The 24012-nt window shown below is 33.9% G+C and overlaps 1 protein-coding gene and 1 long non-coding RNA gene across 2 annotated transcripts in view; both read left to right on the plus strand.

Moving 5' to 3' along the window:
- The window catches only part of LOC113547192 (uncharacterized), a 37980-nt gene that overhangs the window by 8018 nt on the left and 5950 nt on the right, over positions 1–24012 (plus strand). The gene's annotated exons all lie outside the window — the stretch shown is intronic.
- On the plus strand, positions 9211–11187 carry LOC113547193 (uncharacterized). The gene is made up of 4 exons (XR_008301972.1): positions 9211–9321; positions 9463–9552; positions 9656–9693; positions 10022–11187. It is a non-coding gene; the product is annotated as an uncharacterized LOC113547193 (long non-coding RNA).

Here is a 24012-nt window from a genome sequence, read left to right on the forward strand (position 1 = left end):
CTGAGCAAGGCCCTTAACCCTCAACTGCTCAGTTGTATAAATGAGATAATTGTAAGTCGCTCTGGATAAGGGCGTCTGCCAAATGCCATAAATGTAAATGTAAAAATAGGATAATGCTTTATTTTTAATTACTGTAATGATTTCAAGTGATTTGCAGGTGATTTACATCTTATATTTTATAGCCTTTCACTGACAGTAAATAAGTGTGAACACTATATATTAGAAAGGGTTAAACCACATATGGTGTCATTGCCTGAGAAGACATGTGTTGCGGTATCCTGCTCCACCCCAGACTGGAATCATCATCGCCTTATCGAGCTTAATACAACTCGTCAATCGGTATCAGCCTCACAGAACACTGCTTGCTCTGTCTCTAGTATATACATACAGTTTATACACTAAACTTTACCCATCTAGAAAGTAATAAACAGGCAACTCACTGTATGGCACCAAAACTCATCGTTTCCAAATACTTTTTCTGTACAGCAGTAAAAATGTGTACAGGTTAATGTACAGTGATTATTCGAAAATGAGCAAAACAGAAAAAGGTATTCATAATTCAGAATGATATTATAATAAAAATATTATCCAGAATACTTTGTTTTTTGCATAGCCATAAATCAATGTATGTATTGATTGCAGTTGAATATTGACTAAAATATGACAGGTTATATTTTTAAGTAAATAAAACAAATATATAAAATATATATTTTTATACTATAACATGAATTAAAACAGAAAATATACATTTTAAATATAATTTCTTAATAGTAGAAATTGAAGTTAAATTTATTAAAAATAAAAATGTGATACTGTTAAATTGTAAAACTTATTGTGTTACACACGATACTTTGTTGTTCCACATTTATTATTCTGTAACATAACTTTTAAAAAAATACCACAAAGTCAGTTGAGATAATTGTTAAATATTTCTTGTCTTGTAACAATGTAATAATCACTGCATATCAAAACATTTTCTTAAAGAGAGGAGAGCATCACTCCCAGCCGAAGCTTGCCACATCAGAGTACAGAGTTTCTTTTATCTCTCTCTCTGTCTTCTTCCTTTCTTTTTCTTCTATCCGGATAGAGAAATCCATTGTAGCGTACTGTACATCATCATCATCAGCCTCAGTCTAGAAATAAACACACCTAGTTATTTATTTATTTATTTATTTAACAGTGAATGAACCTTTTTGTCTGAATTGTCATTTACAAAATATCTTCACTGGTACCTTTAAAAGAAACAGCAAAATTCTTGCAATACATGATAAATAATCGATTGCCTTACAATATAATTTAAGCATTTTTCCATCTAATTATTAAAAAATTGATGCAAATTAAAGAATCTAGACATGTTTATGGTGCTAGAGCTGTCAAGGCTTGTTTTATGTGCCACTGACCATAACATCTGTGTCACAGGATCTATTCAACATCCTGAACCCTTAATAAAATAGATTATAATGGTAATGCTTTATAAAATCAGACTTTGCTCTGTTGGAAAACTTATTACTTCACCTCTGACTGTTACAAAGTGCTGACACTGGAGACTCCTTCCATAAATGTTAAACACACGTCTCCAAATGACCTATTTTTTTTAATCAATATATATCTAGCATCTGCCATTAAAGTCCCTGTGTAAATTGTTACTATAGAAACGATAACATATTAGAACCAGCGCATTAATATAAACCTGTGATTTACAGCTGCATTGCAATGTAACTGTCAGAGCTGCTCTTAAAGAAAATTAACCATACAGATTGTATAACAATATTGTTCATTTACTATCACTGAAACCAGAAAAGTGCTTTTAGCCAAGACATGTGGCAGCAAACTGAGAGAACTTTACCTGCTCATGTGTTTGAGCATCCTGCTGTGTGGCGTGTCGTGTGTCACAACAATGCACTGAAGTCACCAAATCTGGATTAAATATAGAAACAAAATGGAGGTGCAATGTTCAGTGAAGTACCAGATCAGACAGAAAATAACATACATACTGCTGTCTTTAAATGAAGCACAGTAAAGCTGATTTATACCACAGTGGTTTTGAGTTTGACTTCTTGATTCTGATTGGTCAGAAGTGTTGTTTAATTTACTATAACAGCAGTCCTAAGAGTAATGCATCTACAAATTACAGGTTTATGTTATTGTCCTCATTCTAATATGTTTTTGTTACTATAGTAACAGCTAATTTATGGGAACTTACATGTCAGACACTCCACATAATCTAAGACTAATAATAAACTGATTTTTGAAAATGTGTCGTTTAACAAAGAAAATGATTCATGTTGATATTATAAAGTTTCCCCAAAGGTATGTTTATTAACATTTATGGAATGAGTCTCCAGTGTCACTGCTTTGTAACAGTTGTATTATTAACTTAAAGAGAGATAAAAAGATGGGCTGGTGAAGCGGCTATTGGTGGAATGACAGGAACTAACTTGTTTTGTGGACATTCCACAGCATTAAATGTAATTTGTTGGTAATTTGTCTGTAGGATGAGAGGAACAAAACACTTCAAGACACGCTGATATTGGAAAATAATCAACTTTCTGATTCAAGTATTAAATTAAACTATATTATTAAATATAGTTTAAACCATATTTCCTTTCAGCAAACAATAAAATTAATGGAAAGTACTTACTATAAAAACGCTGACCAACCTCTCTGTGTGTCTTCATACAAATCATGTAGGTATTAACGATTAAGGACATTAATAAAGCTTCAGAAAGACAGATGATGATGGGAACATAGATGTTAGAGCTGCACCTCTTGTGGTCCATTCCACTAGATACAGTATTGGCTGTTGAAAAATGAGTAAATAAAAAAAAAAAAAAATCAGTGTGGAAATCATTCATTTGAATTTAGATATACTGTGTGAATAATGACATTGTACATATTATTATTAATATTCAAATACATTCAATGCTTATATGTATTAGGCACTCACATTCTCCACTGGGTGACAAAGTTGTAAAAGAGGTGGTGCTGTTCTCTGAGGTATTCATATCTCTGCCAAAATATTTTCTATTACTTTATTTCTACACTTCAAAAACAAACCCCCTTTCACAAAATCTTTTTTTTTTATGTTCTGCTTTTTTGGAATATCTGTTATTTGCACACACAGGTACAGAAGTTCCCTTTCACCCCAATCATCAATCTTTATATCTGATATTACAATTAATCATTAATGAAATTTTGTTATTTAGATTTTGAAAAAAAAAGTTTATTTATTATTATTATTATTATTTTAAATTTTGCACTACAGTTTGCAGTTCTACAGGGAACTGCAAACACATCAGAGATGCAAATCACCTGCAATGATTACTGATCATCTGTAACATCTGTAATTACAGTAAATACAAATCACCTGTAAACATGAAGTCACTGTAATAATAATATAATGTTATATAATGTAATATAACACCTGAGTGTTTGAGGAAATGATACTCACAGTTGTAGGTAACCGGTGGAGGAAAAGTACAGAAGTGTGCCATGGTACTAATGCTGTGCTGTGTGTCTGGTACGTAGCTGTACCCACAGCACTACCACACCCATACACTCTGTGCAAAGGGTCAGTGTGAACAAGACAACTTTTTAAAATAATGTGCATATTTTACTCAGTACATTTTATTCAATTCAGTACATATACACATTATTATTATTATTATTATTATTATTATAGTAGTAGTAGTAGTAGTAAGCAATCTGCTTAAATAATAATTCCACTATATTAATATATGTTAATAAATCTTGTGAACTTTTAACTCAATATAAAACAATTATTTCTTTTCTTCTCCATCTTCTTCTTCTTATTATTATTATATGCAATCTATTTAACTATAGTAATGTATATGAGTATGCTTAAGTCATATGTACGGGATAATAGTAGTTCATTATACAAAATATATAGGTATAAATAATATTTTAGAATATATTCCATGAATAAATGCATTTTTGCATTTGTGTATCTATGTATATCACTTTCTTTCTATGTAAATTTTTAACAAGTGTACAGTACTCCTATCCTGAACACTTTCAACCTGAATCCTCAGAGTTTCATGAAAGATTTCAATCCCTGAATAGAAAATCCAGAGCTCAGCTCTGAGTGAACTGGCACACTGCGAACTTAAACATCAGCCAGTCAGTAGTGTGAGAACCACTTCATCTAATGAACGTTAGAAACTTAGGTTCACTTTGATGTGTATTATTACATCCTGTTCATTGTAGCCACAGCATTTTGCTCAAGTATCTGTTCCCACGTTGTTATGCTTATACAGGAAGACTAACAATAGCTCATGAGAAATGTTTGACCTCAACTGGCACCCAGCAACAGCTTTGACCAACTGTGAAGTGCATTCAGCATCTAAAGTCTCTAATTTAATCCTTGTGTGTTTTGTTGAAAATAAATAACCAGCTCTTGTGATTGATGAGTGTGAAGCTGTGATCGGACTTATTGGACTTTAGGAGCTAATTGTTGAGCATCTCTGTCTGTAAATTCTTTTTACCCCCTGAGAAGGTGCAGTCTGACCCAGACAAAAGAATGAAATCAGTCAAAACATCAATTTACAGCAAATACATGTTTATTTTGGGTCTGTGCAGCTCTCTTTGTACTTGAAAGTATACTGGTCAAAATTACCCACTACATCTTTGTATACAAACTGTGTATAGATTTTCTACAACATATCAGTGTCTGGGCATTTTGCATGATGTTTTGCATGTTCATGACCCTAAATAAGGAGTGCGTGTGTGTGTGTGTGTGTGTGTGTGTGTGTGTGTGATTCAGACCAGGCCTCTTCCTCCCATCACTGACCTCTAAACCTCTAAACTCTAAATTACTGTTCTGAGTTTTTTTATTCACATAATCACTAATAATCACTAATCTGTTGACTCTTCTCTCTGTCTATAAATGTCACAATTTTATATAAGGAGCAATACTTTGTACTTATTCAAAGATTTGTGTAGTGTGGATCATTATTAAAAAAGTAACTGTTGAATTAATCCATTAAAGTGTTCATCACATTCTCTGTTTTTTGAAACACTATTTGGTCGTTAGATCAGAAGGAACCCTGTGTTCAGTGCTATTGCAGAGTGATATTGCCACCTTGTGAAATTACTCCATCTACACATGATTTCCTGTCCCTAATCTATAAAGTTTAAAGCTGAAATACATTTTTTTTTTCTTTAGGTTCTAGTGGTTCAGTGTGTTTGCATAGCAGGAGCTCATTTGCATACCAATGATCCACAAAATTTTTGGTGTGCCTCCTATTCATATCTGTATTTTTCTCATATCTTTTACTCAAACAGATATCTGTTTATTGGAAGACGTAGCGCTATAGACAGTGGTAAGGAAAGCATCATCTCCTCTGAGGGGACTTATCCCCTCAGAATGTATTATGGAGTCAAAAATGGGTGTTGTCTATTAGCATACTGTTAAATACTCGAATCAAACAATGAACTAGTACATTAACTGGATAACATAATCAATTCATTCTTGTCACAAGAGAAAAAGTTACTCAGAAACACCGTGTGTGTGACGTTCAGTGAGTACATGTTACGTGTTTTTTTTTTTTTTTTTTTTGGAAGAGAGAGAGAGAGGACCGGATGCCCAAGTACAGAAAACGCCAAAGTCAAGCTTTAGGCCCTTTGTGCTAGTAAATTTCCACTTCTCTCACTCTTCAAAATTTATATTCAGTTACATCCCTAATATACACAAAAATACAAATTGTGTAAAACTGTGTACAGGAAGATCCATTTCAACCTCAAGAAAAAGAACAGCTTTATACAGTGTATGTACATTGATAATGTATAAACGGAGACCTTCATTCAGTGATTTTCACCTTTATTAAAAATGACAGTGGAGGAACTCCATGCTGGACTCCATGCTGAACTCTGCCTATTCTTCTCCACATCCTGGCCTGTTAGCTGATCTTGTGGCCAATGGGACGTAAAGGCAGGAGGGCAGGATGGCATGCAGCTACTCCTCGCTGGCCACTTTGGGTGTTATGGGTATATGTCCCGGCATATTGCATAAAAGAATGTGATGGATCCTGGCATGGGGAAGCTTTGCTGAAACCGTGACAGGGTCAGGTAACACGCAACATCACAGATGCACAACATTGGCCTAAATGGTGTTAGATGTTGAAGCTGAGAGCAACACTAGCACAGGAGCAAATACCATGATGCAGACTCCACATCACTGCTTTCTGGAGTGGGTATGGAGCTCATAGCTGGTTTCTGTGAGGTGGAAGGATGGTTCCTCTTTGGGCTGTTTCCAGAATTGACCTTCATGACCTTCTGTCTTTTTCCTAGGTGCTCAGTTTGCTGCACTGGAGACAGCTGGGACACAAGGCGTTTCCTGCTCCGGATCGTGAGTCTTTTAGCTGGAGCTTCAGGTTCCTTCCCTGAGCCTAGTGGGAAAAGAGCTGTTTCTTGTTCTTTGGATTTTATTTCTGTATTCTGTATTCAGATGGATCCATTTCAGTTGTTTTTGTGAATTATTGTGTACATCCAAAATGATAATATCTCCATAGATAGATAGTAGATAGATAGTGAATTGAAATAACACAAAAATGGTTGAAAATACAGGAGTTATAGAAAGTAACATTGTGTTTATCTATCTATCTATCTATCTATCTATCTATCTATCTATCTGTTATTTTGTTTTTTTTTTTTTTTAGTTTCTTGTTTATGTATAAGGCTCATGTTTATGTTTCTTAGGCTCACTTCTAAACCACATACCTGCACACGAAATAGAAAGTCAGAATGCCTGCTACCATAGAGGGTGTACTTTATACCACACTACTTAGTACACTATGTGGTTTGGGACACAGCCTTTAGTCTTCATGTCTCTTTTTTAGCACCCGGTCAGGATTTTGTCGCTGTCCATGGTGTTGAAACTCAAGAGAGGCAACAAAGCAAGTTAATTGTCTTGATCAAGTCATATAAAAATACACCATGGAATGTCACTAAAAAATAAAAATAAATTTTGCAGGCTGGAATACTAACATTGTCTGTGTTTATGTTCATCTCACACATGTCAAGCAACTGAAACTAAACATCAGTGAAGGAGATGATCTAGTCAATGATAAACGTGGTGTGTAAAAGTAATTAAAGCATGGGAGTTATCAAACACTTCAGTGTGCTGATTCACTACGATCATTCTTCTAATGTCAGAGAGTCATTTTAACTTCAACCTTCATCTACAACATCTACTAAACAACTCTTAAAAGTGCCACCTAGTGGTTAAAAACCACGAGGTGGCAGCATCCAGCTTTGATACTGAAATCTAGGCATACACAAAATGTAGTTAAATTATACAACTGAAGAAATGTTAATTTTATTACATATTTTTCTTTTAAAAAAAATCTTAAATAAAATTTGTAATTTAGTGTACATATATTTAGTGACATTTATACAGTCCTGTATATTTGATATTATTTACTATATATGTTGACATTTACACCTCACTGATTGTCTTTATAATAGAACATCAGTCTTGAGCCCCTTTAATAACTGATCTGTTCCAGGTCACGGAGCAGGCCGTGACTTTATACTGCCTATTTTTCATCATCATTTACAGCTTAGTGGGAGGTTTGTTGAGTTCAACTGCCCTATTTATAGAAGGCTTCTAGGATTTATTAGATTTTATTTAAGAATTATGGAAGGAGTCTTTACTTCAGCACTTTGCTGACCATATGATTAGAAATAAAGTTACAGAGTCCACAAATCTGAGACCACTAGTGAAAATACTTCTATTTTGCATTCTTTTCTAATTTAAAACATTTTTCATTATAATTTAATATATTGACAGCAATTTGAGAGAAAAGTAGAATCTTTGAAATATTTACATGACTTTCAGAGTCTCTGTATATTATCTGTACATTAATATAGTATCTGTATTGTGTATGTCCCCTTTTTGCTTTAATGACAGTGTGCACTCGAACTGGCATGGACTCCACAAGTCTGTGCAAAACCTTATGATCCATTTTAGATCAAATCCATCAGAGCACCATATGAACACATACTTCAATAGAAGAGTTTATACATGAGGAAAATCTGACCATTTTCAGTGTGGTCTCAGACCTTTGGACTTCACTGTACATATTTATTGATTAAAATAATTCTCTGTTGTGAGTAATAGTTTAATCAGGGACCACTGGTATATATACCACTCTTCTGACATTTGAAACAATGCTGATCTAATGATTCAAGCAAGATTTTTTTTAAACCATGTTATTAGTAGGCCCTTTAAATAAACTGCAATAAACTTTCCATTACACATGAGAGTACACATAAACCACTTAGCTGATGTGGTTGTGTGAAAACACTGTGTGGGTTATTGTGTCTGCTTTTTTCCATTTAGTAGAACAAATCACATGATATATTTTGGGGCGTGCTCAGTCCAGACCAGCTATAGTATAAATGAAATCCTTGCTTCAGGCACATTCATAATCTGTTGATAAATGAGATATAAAAGCAAATTTATAATGACTGGATTCTGGATTTCAATTTTGGTCTTTAGCACCATGTGTAAGTATTTTTTAATTCCCATTCTGTTTAATGGTTCCTTAGGATGATTTTTAAGTACCAAACTATATATCTAAAAAAAATTCTGGAGCTACTTAGTCTTCTGCAAATAATGTTAATTTTATTTCTTTCATTCTTCACCTAATTAATGCATTTGTTTTTCTAGATACAGTCCAGTCTGATAGGCGCTGGGTTACTGCACAATCCCTCACAGTGCCAGATGTTTATCAGCCTGATAAAAAGCTCAGTGTGGAGATCGGCAACTCAGCTACCCTGCAGTGTTGTATTTTTGGAATAGAAGATGGAGAAATTATCTGGTTTAAGCAACAAAATGGAAAACAACCTCGGATAATAGTCAGATATTTTAAAACTGCTCAAGAAACATTTTACAATGAATTCCAAAATTCTCGTTTCCAAATTAAAAAATATGGAAACTGCTTCAATATGACCATTTCAAACACCACGCTGTCTGATGAAGCCACGTACTACTGTGCACTCGTGTTTGGAGATGGAACTTATTTACAAATTAAAGGTAAGATTTCTACTAACATGAATCATGTGACTGGTTAAATGTAGCAATGTTTCATTCTTCATTACTGTTAACATGTGAAGTAGTGAAATGTTATCTGTGTAAGGTAACTTTATTTTCAGTTAGTGAATCATGATAAATGTTTATAAGTGAGAATGTTACTATTGCATCAGGAACATCTAAACCAGCTGTGTGTGATAATTCAGAGGTGTGTGAACCAACACTGCATGGAGACAACACGGACATGAGCACACAAGAGAAAACAGGTAAGATGTTGTATAATTTAGTATTAATTAATTATCCTTAATTCATAAAGCATAATTTGCCTAAAAAATCTTTTGTACTAATGTAAATGTAATGTGGTGAAATAACAGTATCAGAAATGACTAGATCTCTACATTCGACAGTGCTTGGTTTGGGAACGGCTTTGGGCTTGTGTGCACTTCTGATTTTCTGCCTCATTTATTTCATACTGAGGAGAAGAAAATGTGATAAAAGTAAGTGCTTTTTTCATCAGATAATAATGACAGTTAATTTTATTTCAAATGCATTAATAGATTTAATAGATAATAGTGATTCTGTATGATTCTGTATTAATAGTGAATGCTTCTATAGAAGATTCTCCAGGAACGAGGCAGGTATGTGTGCAATAATAGTAAATAAAAGTATTGATTTTATACTATTATATACTGTATGGGTAATTCTGTTTATTTTTTTAATTTTTTTGTAGATATTACTGTCCCTTATTCATACATGAGTCTCACCACTAATTTTCCTTGTAATGTATTGAAATGTTGCTACCTTCATACGGTACAATGCTTGTTATATGTTAAAGATATAATTTATACAGTCAGTTTGATGAGATTTGCACAACAATCCCATGCTTTTTATTTTGATGCTAAAATTGTTCTGTGTGCTTAGTGTGTATAGTATGTATATATATATATATTTTTTTTTCTTTTTCAGGAATCTGAGGCCGAAACACTGAATTATGCAGCTTTGCAATTCTCCAAGAGGAAAGCCAAAGGTGGAAAAAGAAACACCGGCTCATCAGATGAGTGTGTGTACTCCGATGTAAATAAAACTGTAAGATGTAACATAAATAATTATTAACAGATGGTACTATTACACTGCAAAAACAGTAAAGATATTTAAGCAAGTGGAAATATGTTGATGCTAATTTATTCCATATTTTCATCATCATAATTATAATTTATACAATTAATAAGCTATTAACAATTAATAGCTTATTAAACCAACATTTTTGCTAATTTAAAAGCAAAAACAAAATGATAAAATCTAGAAGCAGAATTGTTGTATATGTCAAGAGTTAAAAAAAAAGAAAAAATGCCTAGAAATATATGTTTAATAATCTCATAGTAAGAAATATTGCATAAATTTGCCTATATTCAAGGTATTTTTTTATTTTATTTTTTTATTTTTAGTTTCAGTGTATAGCTAAACTTCCCTGCCACACGTCTTACTCCTGTTCAAAATAATCTGATTGTCCTTTTTTCTTTCAATTTTTTTCTTTCAATTTTTTTTTTTTTTTGTTCAACGATCCAACATTTTTTATTCTGTGGCTACAGTGTTGCACTTTGTGAAGATGTTGTGGTATCATCTGTATGATTTTGCCTTATTTGACTTTTGACTATACAATAAATGTATAAAGAATTTAATTAAAAATGTAACAAAAACGTCCTCTTAAACATTATTCTAAAATTTTTGAGCAAATGTAATGCTCCAGTGTAATGTATTTTCAAAAAAATGTGTGTTGGACTTAAACCAAAGGCCACGGGGGAAAAAAAAAATTTAAACACATTTTACATTAACCAAAGTGAATAATCAAACAAGAAAGATGAAGCGTTTCAGAAATTCCATAATCATTTATTGTGCAGTGCAGGATGTTCAGTTCACACTGCCCACAACTTACAACCACCATTTATTTATTGAGCATGGAATGTTTTGTTGCTTTCTTACTATAAGTTTAAAGGTATAATCTTTACTCTTCACCTCATTACAATGATCTATAACCTTAAATATAAACATGTCAAGTAAAAATGAAGACGAGAGAGAGAACACAGGATGTGTTATACAGCTAACAGCCAAAGACTTTGCTGCTGCTAAGCTGTGTAGAGGTGCAAAGACAATGGGTGGAGTTGCTCATTAAATGAAAAAAAAAAGGAAAAGAAAATAAATTGTTGGTGAATCCAAATATGTACTGTTGTTTCTTTCATAAATCAGTAACATTAAAGCAAAATATATTACTTCTGGTTAGTGCAGGAAAACAGAAATGTGGATGGGCTATAATTGTTCAAAAATAACTGAAAGAAATAAAGTGACAGTGCATCAGTGCAATAATAACTATAAGTACAGTAAATAATGTAAAGTAGTCAAGTGCTGTAACTACTTTTGAGTCTAAGGACCTAGCCTTTATGACTTTTACATTCTGGGCAAAGACGCTGTTAGAGAGTCTGCTGGTTGTGGCTCAAATGTTGCAGTACCTCTTACCACATGCTAGTAGGCAGAAGAGACTGTGGTTAGGATGGATAGAAACTTTGGTTGCTCTGCATGCTCTTGTTTTGCAAAGCTGGAGGTAGATTCATGATAAGGGGGTGAGCAATACACCAATGATACTATAGATGGCTTTGGTTTTGTTAATGTTTTAAACACAGCTTTGACGTTTTCAGACTCCTGAGACAGTACAAGTGTAGCTGAGCTTTCTTGGCCACAAAAGATTTGTTGGTGGTTTATCTGAGGCCTTCAGCAACGTAAACCCAGGGGGATGAAGTGAGGGCACTTTCAAGGTAGTTCATACAGCATGTTCGTAGAGTCTCCTAATGGCAATTTCCTTGGTTTTGCTGAGATTTACAGAAAACTTGAACACATGAATGCATCACCTCTTATCTGTAAGCTTTATTTTGGCTTAATATACGATCTATGAGCAAACTTTAGAATAGTATTGAGGCTATGTTTGACAGCACAGTCATGAGTGTACTACAAGTAGAAGAGAGAAGTGAGGACACCTCCATGCGGGGCTGTGGTGATGATGGTCCTGATTGGCAGATTTCTGATCGGTATGGTTAAAGAGTCTGGCGCACTTTTAGTGAGCTGTTTGTAATTCATTGACCAAATCATGCAGTCACTTGTGTGTAATGAACTTGATGGCATTTGTAATGTATGATGATGCAATATCAGATATTCAACCTCCGTAGACCAGAACTGTGCAGTCACAATGGCATTTATGTAGCTGCCTTGTTACTGCCCAGTCTAGGGTTAGGTCACACAGCGTAGGTAAAGGCAAGGGTTTAGATGTGAAGTGGAGTCAAATGAATATCTGGTGCCCTAAGATTTATCAGGATTGAGACACACCAGTAGTTAGCTCAAAAGGTATATACAATATGTATACTGTATATACAATATGTCAATATTTACAAAAATACAGCAGTGTGACTATTTACAAATCTAGGCAGCAGACAAAAAAAAACAAGGGACAGACCAAGCTCATAGCCAGGATGGGCACAGTTTGAAACCAGAAATATCACAGCGAAGACACAGAATGGACTAACAGGCACAACCAAGAACACAAAGGATGAGCATCGACAATTTGAAGCTGCTGGCACTGGTTTTTGTTACAGCTAGATATGCTGTTTAGTTCACTGCAGGCATTGAAACAGGTATATATTACACCATAATATTACAAAATATTATCTCTGTATTTTATACTATACATGTATACTATTCTCATAGGTGTCTTATACAGCTGCTGCGGCAAATTCACACCTCAGATAATGAGTCCACTCGTAGTAGAGAAAATTATTAAATACAGTGATCAGGCCTACAGATCCATTCAGAGGTCACACAAAAAATACAGTAGAAATACATCAGCTCACAAGCAGCTAAAAATGCCAAATTCAAATATGTTGCACCCAGCATTGGCCCAGATGATCGTTACTCTGTAGGGAAGATTTTGTGCAAAATAGTTGAATTAAGAGAGCAATTAAATAAACAACAACAAGATGTTAGTGTAGGCACACGTGAGTGTACAAATAAACCACAATTTCCATTCAGTCATAACACCTTTGTCTGGTACAAGACCAAAACACAAATATGGAAAAGAAAATGTGGTGTAGATCAGAATACCATGTGCTTGTTTATCAAGTCTTTTTTTTTTAACAATCACTCACATGTTTTATTCTGGGAGTGCTCAGTACAGACCACCTATAGTATAAGTAAAAATTCAAAACAAGGCTTCAAGCACATTCATATTCTGTTGATAAATGTGATCCAAACACTGTATTTTTCTATTTCTAAGAAATGAAAAATGAACACTGTCTGGATCTTGAGTTTGATCTTCAGCACCATGTGTAAATAATATGAGTAATCTTTGACATTTTCATTTTGGTTGTTGCTTATTAGGAATAATTTCTAACTATTTCTAACTTTTTAAATTATTTTTATTGGCACCTATTATTCTATTGTGTGTGAGCTGAATTTTAAATTTTTATTTGTTTAAGGATATCATTAATACTCCTGTGTTTAATAATCTCTGTATTACATTATTACTGATGTGTTTGTTTTTTATACATACAGTCCAACCTGGGAGATGCTGGGTTACTGCACAATCCCTCACAGAGCTGAGTGTGGATATTGGAGACTCGGCTACTCTGCAGTGTTGTGTTCTGAAAAGGAATATGGGATGATGGCGTGGTTTAAGCAACTAACAAGAAAAAAACTCAGACTATTGCCACATTCTTTAAAACCTCTGGAGAAACATTTTACAGTGGATTCCAAAAGTCTCGTTTCCAAATAGAAAGATCTTCAAACTGCTTCAATATGATCATTTTAAACATCACTCAGTCTGATGAAGCCATGTACTACTGTGCACTGACATACCCCGACATTGTGTTTGCAGATGGAACTTATTTAAAAATTAAAGGTAGGATTTTCACTATTGCTTAAGCTACTGGTTTAATGTAGTGATATTTTTACTTATTACCATTAGCATGTTCAACCTGGAATACAAATAATAGTGAAGTAGTGAAATGCTAACTGTGTTTTCTTTAACAACACTGAGTTTTAGTGAATCATGATAAATGTTTATAGGTGAGCATGTTACTATTTCCTTAGAAACCTTTAAACCAGCTCTGTGTGATAATTCAGTGGTGTGTGAACCAACACTGCATGGAAACAGCACTAACATGAACACACAAGACAAAACAGGTAAGATGTTGTATAATTAATAAATTAATTAATCTTTAATTCCTAATTCATAACCCACCTAGAAAATTATCTGCACTAATGTAGGTGTTATTGTGTTCAATATAAGTTGAGTAATATGAAATAAAATAGCTTCAGAAATGTTATTTATATTTATCTGTATCTGACAGTGCTCGGTTTGGGAACGGCTTTGGGTTTGTGTGCACTGATGTTCTGTCTCACTTATTTCATAACGAGGAGAGGAAAATGTGATAAAAGTAAGAGTTTTTGTCATCAAATAATAATTACAGTTAATTTTATCCTTTCACAATGATGAATAAGTGTGTTTCTGTATTAATAGTGAATGCTTCTATAGAAAAATCTCCAGGAGTGAGGCAGGTTGAGAATATTCTACATATGACGCTACATTCATGTACTGTTACTAATGGTCTACATTTAATTTCCTTTTGATCGTTTCGCAATCCAGCAGTGACACTGAGGTCTTGTACTTGTACCAGCACTGTGTTAGTGTCACTGCTGTGCTGAGTGTGATCCATCTGCTCAGTGCTGGTCTTATAGTGATCCTATACACATTTCATTCAATTCAATATAATTCAATCATTGAATTAATTTTTCAGGAATCTCATCTCGACAGCTTGACTCATGAAGCTTTGCAATTCTTCAAGTGGAAAGTCCAACCTGGAGGAATGGATAATTCAGTCTACACTGATGTGATGTATGTGAAACTGTAATATACCATAGAACATAAATGACTCAAAACACATTATTAATAGCTAAACTGCTCCCATCATACATGTTTTACTGCTGTAAATTATTATTATTATTATTATTATTATTATTATTACTAACAGTCAACTTAAATCTTTGTCTTGTAGTAAATGAAATAAAAGTGATACACCCCTTTTTTATACAGATTTTTGTGGTCTGATTCTGTCTTGCAGAAAGACACAATAAATGTGAAAAATAAAATTTTGAGCAACACACACACTGAATAGATAGCTGAACAGATGAATAGATAGAGGTACAGTCAGCTCTGTAATTATTGCCACCCTTGGTAAAGAAGGATAAAGGGGGGCAATGGAAAATATATTTGTGGTTAATTAGCTTACCTTCACACTGAAAGTATGAGACATCTAAACTTTAATTAATTTATTCATTTATTTTATAAAGTAAAATAAATAAAATATCTGTAGTTTTTAAAAGGGCTTATTTTCTTACAATTTTCTTACAATAAATGTACTTCTGTTTTTTCCATTCTTGTCTTTAGCACATTTGCCCGTTTTGTTAAAGTACAACACAGTGATTATCACAGTATTTAACAAGTTATAGCGCATTGAAAGCTGCATGCATTTACATATTTCCTCTTTGACCTCAATGTTTACCTCAGAAGTCACATGACTGATGGTGATGTGTCCTGCATGGTGTGTTATTATGTGCTGACTGTCATTTTCTAAAATAAGAGTCAGTGAAAATCTGGGGATTTTTTTAAATGGAAATAAACAGAAACAAAGAACAGAAATGTTTATGTTGACAACACTCTGATGGATTTGATGTATAGTCAGGTCTTACATGAATTTATCCATATGAGCTCAAGTGTGTGCTGTCATTAAAGCAAAAGGGGGATGTCAAAAAAAAAAAAGAAAAAGAAAAAAAAAATTCTGATAAATATTTTTAAGAGTCTATTTTCACTATTTTCTATTTGTTCAAATTTAGTCAAGATTTTGTTAAAGGTGAATTAAGAAATAATTTTTAATAAACTACAATGAAACACGTGTGAGTGTAGAAGTAAACCACGTTTTCCATTTTGTCACCTTTGTCTCTGTGCAACACCAAACACAAAAATGGGAAAAGAAAAAGTTTCAGTTGGTGTTGAGAATACCATGTGCCTGCTTTTCATGTCCTTTTTTATAAGAACCAATCACAAGTGATATTCTGGAGCATGCTCAGTACACACTGCCTATGGTATAAATTCAAACCATGCTTCAAGTGCATTCACAGTCTGTTGATAAATGAGATACAAACACTGTAGAATTTCTAGGAAATGAAAAATGACTTGTCTCTGGATTTTAATTTTGATCTTCAGCATCACCATATGTAAGTAATATGAGCAAATTTGCATCTAGTTGTTGATGTACTTAAAAAAAAAATCTATTACCAGCCTATTACTCTAAACCACATTTGTATGCAGTTGTATGTAGAAGAAACTTCAATATTATCCCTTTAAGGTGACCTTTAATAATTAAACCTAATTAATGCCTTTGCTTTTCTAGATACAGTCCAACCTGGTAGACGCTGGGTTACTGCACAATCCCCCACAGAGTCACTAGTTTATCAGCCTGATGAAGAGCTCAGTGTGGATATTGGAGACTCGGCTACTCTGCAGTGTTGTGTTTCTCAAAAAGAAGTCGGGTTGATAGCCTGGTTTAAGCAACCATGCAGAAAAACTACTCAGATTATAGTCATGTTATATAAAAGTGCTGGAGATACATTTTACAATGAATTCCCAAATTCTCGTTTTCAAATAGAAAGATCTTCAAATTGCTTCAGTATGTCAATTTTAAACATCACTCCGTCTGATGAAGCCATGTACTACTGTGCACTGATGAGACCCAGTCTTGTGTTTGCAGATGGAACTTATTTAAAAATTAAAGGTAGGACTTTCACTAAAATTGGCATGTTCAACCTGGAGGACAAGTAATAGTGAAGCAGTGAAATGATAACTGTGTTTTATTTAACAACACTGAGTTACAGACTATTTAAAGTAAGTGAATCATGATAAATGTTTATAGGTGAGAATGTTACTGTTGCATCAGAAACATCTAAACCAGCTCGGTGTGATAATTCAGTGGTGTGTGAACCAACACTGCATGGAAACAGCACTAACGTGAACACACAGGAGAAAACAGGTAAGATGTTTTATAATTAATAAATTAATTAATCTTTAATTCCATAATTCATAACCCACCTAGAAAATGATCTGATGTCTTGTAATTAAATATTTAATAAATCTTATTTTAGAATTTGCCTGAAAAATCATCTGCAATTCTGGTTTTATTGTTGTCAGTGAAAAACTGAGTAACATGAACTTAAATAACAGTATCAGAAATGACTAGATCTCTACATTCGACAGTGCTCGGTTTGGGAACGGCTTTGGGTTTGTGTGCACTTCTGATTTTCTGCCTCATTTATTTCATACTGAGGAGAAGAAAATGTGATAAAAGTAAGTGACATTTTCATGAGATTAATTGCTTTAATATACAGTAGGTCTATCAAAATGACTAATAATTTTTTTTCCTCTATTAATAGCGAGCACTTCTATAGAAGACTCTCCAGGAATGAGGCAGGTACGTGTACAGATAAGTATACAGTTTTTACTGTAGATTGTTTGAAGTAAGTAAAGTGTGTATTATATATTGTATGGGTAATTCTGTTTTTCTCTAGATACCACAATGTCTACTTTATTAACACTGAGTCAAATCCTTACCTGTGTATTTTAAATGGTGCTTCCTCCATGTGCTCATGATAATGTTCAAGATCCAATTTATATAGGGAGTTTGCTCAGATTTCCACAATTCCAAACTTTTGTTTTTATGCTGCTCTTGTTCAGGTATGTTTTTACAGTTGTGTTTTTTTTTTTTTTTTTTTTTTTTTTTTTCTCTCAGGAACCTGAAGCTGAAACACTGAATTATGCAGCTGTACAATTCTCTAAGAGGAAAGCCGAACCTGAAAAAAGAAAAACTGGCTCATTAGATGAGTGTGTGTATTCTAGTTTAAAATAAAACTGTATTATGTAACATAAATTAATCAGAACACATGGTACTATTACACTGCAGAACAAATTTCTTAGGAAGAGAAAATATTGTCACTATAGTCAAATTTATTCCAATTTTTTTCATTATGAAATTATGACATACCACATACTATACATACTATAAAGTCATTAAACCAATTTCTAGATAATTTTGCTAATTTCAAGCTTGACATCATCTTATTCTTGCTCATTTTAAGCTTTTATTTCTCGAAATTATAAGCCTATAAAACTAGGTTTAATATTTGTATATTTGTCCATAACACGCTTATGATAAGTAATGTTAGATCAATTTATTTTAGCTAAACCACCATGCCACGGGTTTTATTCCTGTTTTACTTTTTATATTTAAAGTAAGTAACAGTAAACCTGTGAAAAATTCAATACTTTTGTATTATTTCAGTGATGCACCTATGTTCCACTTTGTACAGGTTTTGTGGCCTCTTTCATATAACATCATTTTAAAAAAATCATTTCATTAAATATATAACAAAAACAACATGATCCAAATATTTATTCAGAATATTTCTGAGTTTAAATTAAATGACTTTTAAAAAAAAAAAAATAAAGAAATGTAGTGATCTATTATTGATGTATTTCCAAGAATAATATGTGTTGTCCTTAAACATTAACTGGGTGCGGGGCTTGTTTGATTCTTCCCGCCCTTTGCTTGTGTCTCCTGTAGTATGTTTTTTTTTTTTTTTTGCTTTCTGATTATGAGTGAATACTATTTCTTGGAAAGTTGAATTACGCTAAAAAATAAGCTTAGTTTCCACAAAGCTAAAATATTTTTAAGTGTTTTTTTTTCTGACTATAATGCTTTAATAAGTACAGTAACTGTAACCTCATTATAGGCAAATTTAAACTTATTAAGCAAAAATAAGTAGGTAACATCTTATATAACATGATATAGCTACCATGATAGCATACAACATGACATACTGTAGTTAACTCATGTGAAGTTACTATACATGTTGCTTTTGGTGCAGACCACACTGGGACATTTGTGTGGAGCCTGCGCCTTAACCAAACTCAACTTATGGAATGTGAACAAACTCACACACATACACATCCGGGAGGGGAGGGGTAGAAGACTACCCTTTCTATAGGCACTAAGAATACTTGGTGATGCTGTATGGTTTGGGCAATGTCCCAGCTGTGTTCCCATTATACATTAACAAGGTGCTCTGTGACATGTATGCAATGATTTACATTGATGACATCTTGGTGTACATCTGCAGCCTAGAGGAGCATGCACTTTACATGGCCACCATGTTCAAAAGAACTTCTGGAACACCAAAGAGGAGTGTCAGCTCCACCTCTTGACCATCTCCTTCCTATATACATACTGTCATCTGAGAGCATATGTGCTGGAATTGCTGTGTCCTAGGGCCATCCAAGTGCTCCAGAGATTCAGGAACTTCATCAGATTCAAGTGGTCATCTACTGTGGAAGAGGATTTGCCTCCTTGAAGCACCAGTGCACCAATCCTGCATCAGCCAGACCCATCCCTGCCCTTGATCATGGAGGTATATGCCTCTAAGGTAGGAGTTGGGGCTACGTTCTCCCAGAGGCAAGGGGCTTGGGGTAAGCTATGACCCATTGTTTATTTCTCAATGATGCTGTCAGTACCTAAGAGAAGCTGTGATGTTGGCAACTGAGAAAAAGTTTCATCTTCTTCTTCTGTGTGTCCATAATTTAAGACCCCAGACAGCTACTGGTTCATTGGCTCTGGGCTCACCTCTCAGTGGATTTCACTACTGACCTCCCAGAGTCAGAAGGTAACACCACCTTATTGGTTGTGGTAGATCAGGAATCATCTAAAGGACATCCCAGGTTTCCCCATATACTAATGAGGCTCTGTTACATCACATACTCTGAGGGCATTGTCTCATATCCAGGAACCTAGTTCATTTCACAGGTCTGGAAGGTCTTTATGAAGCATCAGGGCAGCAATTTTGGTTGTTTTGGTGCTTAAAGGGAACGGCATCCAGGCTGTTTCCAGTAGTGAGCTTTCTGGATTTTCCAGAAGCAGAGTGGAAGAGCAACATTTCTCTTCCATGAATGTCTTGTTAAGACCTCAGCATACCATGCAGAGATATCATTTGGCTTCCTTCTATGAAAATTATGATGTAATTGAAAAGCAAACAGATTAAAACAAATATTTAAATGCTTTATGTGTGAAAATCAAGCTGCATTTGCAGTAATAAGAAAACTAATTAAATAATTAAAGTCTTAAATATTTCTTCAAAATTCTTCTAATATAATGATTTAATGGAACAATAATGGAACACGATTCCCTTTCCTCAATATTTTTGCATCAGAAATTAAATGTACATTTGTGCAGTATAAAGCATATTATAATTAAAGTGAAGAACAATCTTATAACACAACTACCTTAAAGTGCCTGGCAGTATGACTGATCATCTTCCTGTGCTGGCAAGGAAAGTGTCAGTTTTTCTCTGGGTTTAGGCATTCTTTCCATGTTCTAGTTAACAAGGTAGAACTGCATGGATGCTGTCCTGCTGGTGCTGCTGACCACTTTATCAGGGGACTGAAATCTTTTTCTTCCTTTTACTGAAGTTTGTCCAAAAAATGCCTGGTTTGTCCTGTTACATACCAATATATATATAGCAGTATATTCAGCTACTGTCAGTAAATACTCAGTAAACCTAGCACTGATTTTGAGTGTGTAGATACAATTTTATGAATGAATAAGAAAAATCTGTGTGCAAGCAAACTAAATGTGTCCTTGACTTTTGGCAGGAAATAACACAATAGTCAGTAGATGGAGCCAGTGCTGTGTGACAATGAGGTAGAGTGAAACTCTTGACATGCAAAGGGTTAATGAGTGTAAGAACTACAGAAAACTGCTAGTGTGAATGGCATAGTGATAGAAAGAGAATTTGCTCCAGGTCCTGAGCAATAATAAAAAAAAAAGAAAAAAAAAAAAGAAAAAAAAAATCTCATGGTCTTTGGGTTTGGCTTGTGGTTGCATGAGTTGGTACTGTTGCTTTAAGTCAACAGTAGTACTATGGGAAACTTGAAAAATAATTATTCATGTGAGAAAATTACATCTGAAAAATAAAATGTGGAAAATGTGTGAAACATAACATGTGTCTAATGTGTAAATTCCACATAAAAATCATGTGATTATTGAGGTGAAGTTCACATGGCATTTCTGTAAAGGTAGGGTCATGTGTGTTTAACCACCTGACCTGAAAAATGGCACCTGCAGATGTTTGATGAAATACACATGAACAGACACATTGTATATCAGCAGTGTATTTAATATTAGCACCGCCTCTCAGCACTACAACTGATTATGGCTGCTAGCTGATGGGTGGGAATTGGCCAGTAACCAAACTGTGAAAAAAAAAAAAGTGGAAAGAAAAAAAAAATCCCTTTCAGAATGAGATATGTTCTCTAACAACTAATATGCCCACCTTTTACCTCTATATAACATCTTTCACATCCTCTGAACAGTTTTTAGATCCTGTTAGTTGTAGTATTTTTGTTATTTCCTGTCGCTTTTAATTGTTGCCTTGGTGTAGGATAAACCCACTTATCATTTATAATGTTGGAATTTATTTTCTTTTGGAATTTATTAATATATTTTTGCATAAAATGGTAAAACACAGATACAAATTTCTTTTTTTCCCCATACAATTAGCACATACAATCACAAACTTTTGTATTCAGCTGTATGCACAAGTCAGCCGTGTGATTTTCACCTCACTGCAGCTTTTCACAGCTCTTGGTTTCATAAGAAGGTTGTTAACCGTCACTGTTCATCAGCAGATGCAGAATGCATGCACAGGTCTGGTCTGGAAAGTTAAAGGTGAGAGAGGTGTGGAACATTCAGTGTGGCTGTTGCTCACTGTACCTTCCTGTTTACCCGAGCAGAGAGCTTTATACTACAGAGCAAACCAATAAAATTAGCAGGAATAAACTAATTTTATTTTCTACTACAAACCACACACACACACACACACACACACACAAAAGTGCTGTGGTATTTGTGGTTATTTGATGTACCTGCCTTACCAATTAAATTTGGATCATATAAGGTCTACACACATACAAACAGCCATATAATGTGTAAATAAACAAGATATAAAAATAATAAAAAATAATCTCTAAATAAACAAGAGTGGTGTACAAAACTCCATTTTCATGAAATAATCTGAGAACTGACTGTGTGAATGACATCATATCCGACAGCAAAAAATACTGTTGTGTGTTTAGACCAGATTCAAGTGAAGGATGAAATCTGCTGCTTTAAAAGACAGTATATATATATATGTATATATATATATATATATATATATATATATATATATATATATATATATATATATAGTAGCATAAATCAACTTAGATATATATGTATATATACATCTGTATGAAGTGTGGCTATGACAACATCAACAATAGTGTGGCCTGAGACAAATAAAAATAGCTGCACATCCTGTGGAAAGTTTGAGAGGTGAGAAACTGATGGTGTTTCTGAGAAAAGTGGCTCGGCGGTCAGAGCGGCCTGCAGAGATGAAACACTCAGAGCTGCAGTGTGTGAAGAGGCAAAGAGACAAACAGAGCTACAAAACCACCAAACACACACACCCATTATACACAATACTTTTATCAAAATTCCATATAAAAAATGCAAAACACATATAAAATATCATTAACAGTTTGTGTATATTTAACATGTATGTATTTAATTTGAGAATAATTTTCTTCAACTTATAACATTTGGGTAGAAAAAAAAAACAGCCAGATGTCCTTGGTAAAGGATCTTGGTCATGGTCATGACAGTGTACAAATAAAATCAAGAAAACATTTGAGCCACACTTATTTTGTTATATCTTATGACAAATTATTTAATATCAGTTGGTGCTGTATTATGTCCTCAGACCTTAGTCCTGTGTAAGTGTGTGTGTGTGTGTGTGTGTGTGTGTGTGTGTGGTGCTATAACAGAATGAGTGGGAGAGAGAGAGAGAGAGAGAGAGAGAGAGAGAGAATGTGATTGGTTAGTGTTACACAGTGGTGAAGGAGGAGCCACATAGGGCCTGAATAAAACTCCACCCATATAGAAACAAACTTTGCATATGTTCATAATTCAGAAAAAAGAAGAATTAAATATTCCTAAACATTAAATCATTGATGTATTTTATATGAGGAAATACAAAATACAAATGATTTATTTACTTTAACATATACATATAAAGAGAATTATAGCACATTATCCCTGGCAGGAAAATACAAAATGAAAAATGTATTTTGTTCTATAATCTGTAAATACACACGGTGGATTATAAGCCTTACCTGGTTTGGTCTGAACACTGTTATATTACTTCAGTTCACATCAAAATGGCCCATTTGAATTTTTTTGAAATATAAGTACCTGAGGTTCCCTCTCTGGCCTCCTCAGCCTAAGGGCCCCCATCTGCAAGGAAATATTTCACTTCACTGTCCAGGACCCCATGGTATATCTGCATATCTAGTTCTTGTTTGTTTTGTTTCATGTTCATACTCTTTGTTTTCATGTGTTTCACTCTAACAGACACCAATCTGTAAGTGTGTCTGCCTCCGCTATCAATCTGTGACAAATAACTGTGCAAAAAATCAAATATTGCCAATATTACTGTATGTTAAAGCTTGTTTTTTTTTTTTTCTGGCAATACCAAATAGAAAATAAGTCTTTAAGAAAGTGTATGAACTGTCATTCTTTTTTGTATTTTTATGTTTTTACAAATGGTTTAGGAAAGATATGTCTGTTATAAGAATTGAAATGGCATTTTAAGTATTTGGAAGAGCACTCATATGGAAATAAAGCTATAGGATCTGGGCCACATCTGCTTTGGATAAGCAGGGGTTTAAGGTGTAGAGCTGGGCCGGTGTTTGTCTAACTGTAACTGATTCTGTG

The sequence above is a fragment of the Pangasianodon hypophthalmus genome, chromosome 7 (genome assembly GCF_027358585.1).
Source record: "Pangasianodon hypophthalmus isolate fPanHyp1 chromosome 7, fPanHyp1.pri, whole genome shotgun sequence".
Lineage (NCBI taxonomy): Eukaryota > Metazoa > Chordata > Actinopteri > Siluriformes > Pangasiidae > Pangasianodon > Pangasianodon hypophthalmus.